Source organism: Egretta garzetta, unplaced genomic scaffold, assembly GCF_000687185.1.
Source record: "Egretta garzetta isolate BGI_Z169 unplaced genomic scaffold, ASM68718v1 scaffold370, whole genome shotgun sequence".
Classification (NCBI taxonomy): domain Eukaryota; kingdom Metazoa; phylum Chordata; class Aves; order Pelecaniformes; family Ardeidae; genus Egretta; species Egretta garzetta.
Window position 1 is genome coordinate 1505847 of NW_009258292.1, and position 8155 is coordinate 1514001.

At 43.0% G+C, this 8155-nt stretch overlaps 1 protein-coding gene across 2 annotated transcripts in view; it reads right to left on the reverse strand.

The window, feature by feature from the left end:
- The window catches only part of P2RY8 (P2Y receptor family member 8), a 36455-nt gene extending 32512 nt beyond the window's left edge, over positions 1–3943 (reverse strand). The window contains exons 1-2 of one of the 2 annotated variants that reach the window (XM_009637688.2): positions 3885–3943; positions 250–336 (exon numbers count right to left, since the gene is read on the reverse strand). The gene's annotated coding sequence lies outside the window, so the exon portion shown is untranslated. Of the gene's footprint in view, positions 1–249; positions 337–2569; positions 2615–3884 lie in introns of those variants that run through there. The other variant, XM_035892981.1, reaches the window with a different exon arrangement.
- Between the last annotated feature and the right edge of the window lie 4212 nt (positions 3944–8155).

Below are 8155 nucleotides of genomic sequence, written 5' to 3' on the forward strand. Positions count from 1 at the left end.
TTCAACTGGGCATGATTTAGAGACTCTCAAAGACTGGTCATATTTTTGAGAAGTTGGGGGGGAGGAGAAAGAAAAAGTCTTTACAAAGTGATTCCTTTCTTTATGCTTACTCCCCTACAAAAGCAGAGGCTTGCGTTCCTGAATATTCCCTTATTGCCTCAGCAATTGCCTCATACAGCTAAACTCTGCGTGTAACATCCTGCCAAAGAAAATGCAAAACTTTTCATCTTAAATGTTGATCAGACTTACAGGCAGCTCCCTAAGGAATTTGTCTCGCCGTGGTCACCGCTGATATTTCCGTGCTGCAGCAGATCAGATTTCCTCTATGAGTAAGAGCTGAATAAAGAACCAAAGAAAAAATCTTTTAAGAATCAGTTGTTACCAAAAAAATTTTTTAAAAGCAACACACCTAAAGATAATGCGGAACAGTGACAAACACTGACAACGCTGCCTTTCATAGCTTTAAAACACAGTTCACTAATTGTAGAATATACTTGTGCAGGATTACTAAAGATGCACAATATCCACATCTGAAGATGAAGACAAGATAAAAGAGCACATAATTTTGGTGACTTGATATTTTCCGTGCATATTTTTGCAGATCTGAATCGGGTGCTGTGTATGTGGAGGTAAGTAACCCTAGCTGCTTCATCATGACCGTACCGGTGTGTAACTTCTGTTGTTATTCCAAGACTTAATCAGCAGTTGGGAGACCGAGGATGTGAAGGTAAAATTCTTTTCAATACACCAGCTGCTGAGCATCAATTCTTCATTCAGGAGTGTGAAAATGTGACAAAAATGTGCAGCTCTTGAAGAACAAGCTTATAGATGGCTTGCCCCTGCCTGAACGACTCTTGAGCCCTCATCAGTCTGTGCGCAAAAAGGCAGAATCTCTGTTACAATATCGAGGAGAGCTAAAATCCAGCATTTAAAAAAAATGAGCTCATGCATGAAGCATGCACAGATCTCTCTCTCTCTTTCTCTGTCTGAGTATTTAGCTTTAGTTAAATACCCAACAACGTTGAAAAGTAAGACTACCAATGGAAAATTTCAGTAAAGATGGAAGGCTTCCAATCAAAAATATATGAAAGGAAACCAGATCAAACTGACATTACTAGACTCAAAGGATGTGAAAAATGAACCCTGTGGGATATTTCTCATTGATTAGCACCTAAATTTAGACAAAAATTGGATTGTGTTACCCATTTTAAGCCTATTTTAAAATAACAACCCTAAGTCAGGCTAGGAGTCCCTCTCAGGTTTCCTGCATATAAATAGTAAGCCCAGGAGGAACACCAACTTGACCTTCCCATTTGAGAGCTGGTATTAAGACTAAATAAGCCCAAACAATCCCAAAGACAGTTACTTATAAGATGTGCTCATTTAATCTAGAAATTTTTGAGTCAGTAGTCAAGGGCCAAACACTCCCATTTCTACAAATTCATTTTTCAGAGGAGAGCTCCATTTTTAAGCTCATTTTGTATGTTGTGAAAAACATGAGAACAGTGCCAATAAATATGCCTGATGCGAAAAACAATTTTCTGTCTATTTGGAGGCTTTGCAAACGCTAGTTGTCAGTGGCGAAACCCCCTAGACTTCTGCTTCAAAACAACCTTTTATCTGGAAACTATGCAAATATGAAATAAAGTTGTTAGGCGGCAATACACGTGCAAAACACCACCACATCTTTTAAACACATTGAGAAATATTCTTGGTGTCTCTTCATTTTTGAAGAGGACAGAGAGAGCCTACCACGGGATAACTTCTTGAGGCTGTGTTGTGGGATGCTAGGTTTCTCCCCTCTAGCCACTTGACCAGAACACAGCAGTTACTGGGGGAGACCACATTTACCATAGAAGGAATGGCTTCTCTAGAGTTTGTTTCTTTTCCATCTTATTATGCCGCTACATACAACGTGCACCTCCCTCCGACAGAGAGCTGAGGAATACACCCTTTTCCCACACCAAGCAAAGACACTCATGCTGAAAGAGAGCACTCAGAGCAAACATTTTAAATCACCTAAGCTGGCCTTTTCTGCACTGACTGTCTTCAGTGAGAGCAAAATTGTCTGCACAGGCAGATGCATCTGAGTTGAACCCAAACCCACCCTGAAAGACAGAAGGTGAATAGACATTTTCAGTAAATGTACCTGAAGGGACGCTAAAAGCTGAAGGCAGAAGCAGTGGGTAAGCTGCTGGTTGGCAACAGGGGAGTCCTGGGTTCAGTTTGCTCTTCCCACACAAAGCTGCTGAGTACTTTCCCCTGAGCTGTGCCTGTGCAGTAAGGGGGAAATGTGGCTGCAGGATGGGTAGGGCACACCTCAGCCAGCTTTCATCTAGCAAGCTGTAGCGTAGCCTGCAAGTATTTAGCAGCTAAGGCTGAACAGAGCTGTAAGGAACAGCAAATTGCTTAGCATCGATACTCAAACTGAGAAGCCTAAGGCTGATGCAAATGCTTCTACCCATGCCATAGCCTCTTCCCTAGCAGAATGGTGACATGCTCTCTGGCTGTTTCTAAACTGACGTGCAGCTGTTTGCAAAGGAAGACCTGGGATTCTCAATCAGATCACCTGCACTGGGGAGCTGTGAAAACCAGGGCACAAGTCTGGCATCAACCGGGCTTCGTCCAAGTTCCCCATCTGTAGATGACAGTGACAAAACTTCTGTGGCTCATGGAGTCTTTTAAGGGTGAAATTCATTGCAGAGGTCCAAGTGTTACCGTAGTAGCAATCTCAGAAGTAAGGTGGAGGTAATTTAGGAATGAAGTCCAAACAGTGATGGGATTTACGTGTCTGAAGCAAACGGATGCTTTTGAAAACCCTAGCTAGATTCTCCCAACCACTATGTATAAAATCCAAAAAGTGTTTATGCCAAACACTGAGCACAGTCAAGGAGCCAATGTCCAAACATTAAAACTGATTACAAGCAAAGACTTAAAAAAAAAGCAAATGTCAAAACCCTGAATCTTCAGTGTATGATTTCACCCAGGGATCCTCATGGCACATACAATTTCACTGTCTGTAGGGCAACCTGGTGACAGCACATTATTACAAGAACTGCCCTACAGATGGCTGATTTATGCTTGTTGCTAAACTATTAAAAAAACTTGCACGCAAATAGTCTCTCTCCCTGTCTATTAAGAGACAACAAATGCAGTACGCAAGAGTGCACTGAGTTACGAGACTTCCTTCTGGTGCCCGTCTGTCTGAGTTCAGTTTTTATGCACCAAAAGACCCTGATGAAATTGTATCGTTTTATGATATGGTTCCACAGTCACTTCTGAGTGTATGTTTGGTTGCTGCAAACCTCAGGAACAGTCTCAGGATGACTACAATACATGACTCTGCAATAGCTAAAGATAGATATCAGGTCCAGATTTACAAATAAAACTGGTCCAAAATTAGGATTCCCCCCCCCCCCCCCCCAAAAAATAGGAGCCCCCCCCCCCCCCGTATGTACAAGCTCATTCTTCCTCCTTTTAAAAATACCGTTGAAAACACACTATGATTTTTACTACTCTCCCCCTAAAGCAAACTGTACACCTGAGAACCCCTTATTTTGATAGTGGTTTGTGCAGAATGGCGGTAAGAGTTTTCTTTCTCCTTTACTGCAGTATTTGCTGTAATAATTCTGACTTCTGACTATGTGTAACATAATTTCTTCATTATCATTGCTCTATTATTAATACATACAGTTCTTTCTTTATTTCTACAGCTCACAGTCATCTGACACAAAGACACATGTACTTCTTGGATTGCAGTGAACTTTGTTCTCCCTTCGGATGTAAATAATAGGAGGGAAAACAGATCAGTCCTGGCTGAGTCTGACTCCACTGAAAAACAATTTTGAATAAACAATCAAGAAGAGAGAAGCTGTCCTCCTTACCTGGTCTGGGATGTACAGTGCACCTTGAAAGCCTCTTAAATGACAGAGAAGAATTAGAAATAGTTGAAAGTTTCTACTCATCCAACCACAGGGCTCAGGAAATGACCGTGTATGTTGCAACGATTAACTCCTTCCTCACTTCTAATGTCTTCGCTATTTCAAGTACAGTAGAAAAATCCATCTTACCCTTCCACTGCAGTTTGGCAACTAAAGCCATGCCCTACACATGATTTCTGGTTCACACTGAGAATATGCAGGTGGCCAGAGGAGATGCCTCTGATCACCTCCATGGAAGAGAGAATTTGCAGTGTCTTCTGCATAACTGTGACCAAGTACATTTTACTGTTGAGTGAAGCTTATGTGATGAAGTGTTGAAATGACTAAGTAATGGCTTGAGCACCTAACTCTAGTTTTTTAGAAGAGGCTCAGAGCAATATTCTCAACGTGACTTCAGTGTTGCCCAACAGAGCAAGGAAAAAAAAAGTTATTTAAAGGAGCAGCATCCATTGCAGTCTGGAGAGGCATTTGATGTACATATGGTGTATTACACGTTTATGCACGGGGGTCTCTAGGTGAAAGTCAGGCATGCTGGAACATAAGGACTTAGGTCCTCTGCACATAAAACCCCTTCTGCCCCTAAAAGCCTGTTTCCCTTGGCTGAACGTACCTGTTCGACTGAAAGGCGTTTCTGAGCCTGAGCATTATATAAAAGCATTAGCCTGAAAGCTAGTAAAGGCCAATTCCACACAAAAGCACAGGCTGCCTTTGGGGAGCAGGCACCTCCACGCTGAACCCAAGGTGGCACCCGGGATCTCTGCATGCAGGTGCAGGGGTGATTGGTATCCCAAAGTAGATTCCCCCCACAAAACCAGCAGGCTGAAAAAGAAAACACTTCCAACAGTTCAGACTGTAACACTGAAGACAGACCTGTGCTTTGTACCCTTCTCTTTTTTTATGATTTAGAAAACAAGCCCTGGACATATGTGCATACGTGTCCTTTCCACAGCCTTGAAGTCTCTTCACCTAGGCATGCATGTGTGTTATTTTAAAAACCTTATGTGGGAGGGAAGTGTCGCTTCCTGCATTTGGGATGCTGGTAGAGGAAAAGAGAATAGAAATATCTCTGACATGTACTTTTATACAGCAATTTCATAGCCCAAGCACCCAGCTATGATGGTTTGGGTTTAGTCTTCTCTTTTAGAAGAGCTAAATATGTGGTTTGGGCATAAATCACGCAAAAGTCCACAGAAGCTAGAAGAGGTAGGGAACTAGCCCATCCTTCTCAGCAAAACTGAGCTGACAAAGCAGGACTTGTGTGTCAGCAAGCCTGTGCTCCACAGATTTTTCCATGGGAGAGGCTTTGTATGAACTACATAAACGACTTCAATAGCAGGCACCAGAGCTCAGCACTGTCCAGCTCTTGGTGGATGGTGGGTTTCAGAAAGAGGTTTCTTCTTAGGTTACTGCTACTTACAAGACCTGGTCACTCAGGAATAAGTGAGTGCCTTCCCCAGTGCTGATCACAAGCACCCTCCTTGTGTGGAGAGCACCGTTGCGCCCGGCTTCAGGTTCCTCTGGGCAGGAGGCACCACCCGGTGCTTCCTCCCTCCCCCGGATGACAGCAGATCTGGTACCTCAGCCTGCAGAGCTTCTGAGCCTGTGAAGATACCTTGTGTTTGGGTTATCTGAGGCAGGGGTGGGGTTGTCTCACTTAGCTCTGGGCATTTGCACTACGGATGTCTACACCAGAGCCAGTCATTCAAGGCACTCTTGAATATAGGCGATGGAGAGAAACGGACCTTTGCAAGGTTCTTTATCTAGGCATTTTAATGGCCAAGTAAGAGTTCCTTTTGATATATATGTATGCTTGTATAATTTTTTTATGCAATCAAGATTTTATAAAAATAACAAATAAAATCCTTATTCTCCTGAAGTTAAGTTCTTCCATTGTCTTCATAGGGATTATTTCCAGCAATAATGACTCCTGAGGCATCCTCCTGTGAGACAGTGAGGAGCGTCATCTGTACTTGATGTTCATCCTTTCATGGTCTACCACAAAAATAAGAGGGATGCTCACGATCCTCGGTGTAAGCAGGTGCTTACTTGCCTTTTTTGAATGCAGGCCAAAACATTAGGGTGATTCCTCAAGCTAGGGCTACTTATTATTATTTCATAGCTTCATATGCAGAAGCATCAGGGAGTCTTACATTAAGCATGGCTGCAGGACAGAGACCCAGGTTCTTCTTGCCTTGACTCCTCTCACTTTCACATACAAAAACTGAATCAACTGTCAGTCTTTGTCAGCTGCCAGGTTATTTCTCACCATGAGCCTACAGGTAAACAGGAAGGAGTTTCAGTCTCACAAGCTCAAAGCATGCAAAAAGTATTGAATCAGACCTCCTAAAAAAAAAGAGATTTGGTTTTCTTCCTAGGTTTTTATTTAACAACAATTTTCTTTCAGTTCAAGTGTAGCAGGTTAGAAATAGACCCTTTTTCCACTTCTTGATCCCTAAGGGGTAAAATATTTAAAATTTTACAACTTGTATTCACTGCCATTTTTAAAGAACCATTCCCCTCTAAAACTGGGAAAGGAACTTTCAGAACAAAAAAATCAGCATTTACTTTTGGTAAAAAAATATGAAATTTGACAGTACTGGAATATTATATGATATAATAAGTATAAGCAGTAATTAATGCTGCTGTACAATATACTATCCACGTTAAAATTTCCTCAGCAATTAGGTGCTAAGAAAGCACCACTCTGAAGGCTAATCATGTATTTCAGAATGATTATGAGCAATGCTGTGAATTTTTGTAGATCAATTTCCTTTTGGTGAAGTTCTAGCCTTCTGTAAATCCACAGTCAGCTTCTTACTGAGCTCAGTAGGGTCAGGAGTTCATCTTGAGAGTATTTAGGTTCCTGCCTTTTTTGGTAAGAATCTGCACTTTGACTATGTTCTCCTGTGAGATGGTGACATGACTTTTGTGTAAGACATTTTAAACTACCCTGGTAATATTTTAGACTTTTTTTTGGTTTTAAACTGATGTTAGAAAGCTCCTTAGTCTATCTATAGTGTGGAGATCTTCCTCTAGGGTGGCTCTTGCTCCTGGAGCCTGGAGGAAGCAAATGCAGACAGGGATCTGATTTTTGCAAGGCCCCGAGGGCTCCCCAGCCCCAGGGCATACCAACCCCTTGCATAAAAACAGAGAAAAAATAAATGTCTTGGGGAGTTGCACTAAGGCTAAATGTGTTTTTTTAACAGCAATGGTATTCCCAGAGAAGCAAACACCAGCTTCTTGTCTTTCAAGAAAGATGAGGAACTCCTAGAAAGAGTCCAGAGGAGAGCAACAAGGATGATAAAAGGACTGGAGCATCTCCCCTACAAGGAAAGGCTGAGAGAGTTGGGCTTGTTCAGCCTGAAGAAGAGAAGACTGAGAGGGGACCTCATCAACACATACAAGTATCTTAAGGGTGGATGTCACGAGGACAGAGCCAGACTCTTTGCAGTGGTGTCCAGCGACAGGACAAGGGGCAATGGGTACAAACTGAAACATAAGAGGTTTCAGTTGTATATGAGGAAAAAATTCTTTACTCTGAAGGTGACCAAGCACTGGAACAGGCTGCCCAGGGAGATTGTGGAGTCTCCTTTTCTGGAGATATTCAAAGCCCGCCTGGACAAAGTCCTGTGTAACATGCTCTAGGAGAACCTGCTTTAGCAGGGGGGTTGGACTAGATGATCTCCCAAGGTACCTTCCAACCCTTGCCATTCTGTGATTCTGTGATTCTGTCAGCAGCTGAGGAGGGTCTGGGGTAATGCACAATTGCAGGCTAAATACAGGACCTGCTTTGGGTCCCTCTGATGGAGGGCATGGCAGATGTTGATGTGACAGGAAAGCAAACAAGAGAGGCAAGGTTGTCATTGCACTCCTCCTAAAGGGTTCTTCACCTCAGCTTGAGGTACAGTGGGAGGCAAAGAGAGCTTGCACAGGTGGCAGTGGTGGTGGAGGGGTCTGTAAGCACAGCAACATGGGAGTGTGAACAGGGTGGTGGACGGTGGGCAACCTCAAGAAAGAAGTCCTGTGCTTTGAGAGTGAGAAGATGGAAGGGTAAAACTGTATGGAAAGAAGAAGGAGCTGGGAGGGCTGGAGAAGTGGGGGAAGGTGGTAGGAGTGAGGGAGGCTAAGAGAATGGGTCCCAGAACTGTGGAAGGAGGGCAAGCAGAACGGAGGGGAGGAAAGATGGTCTGGTAACATCCATACTGTATCATAAC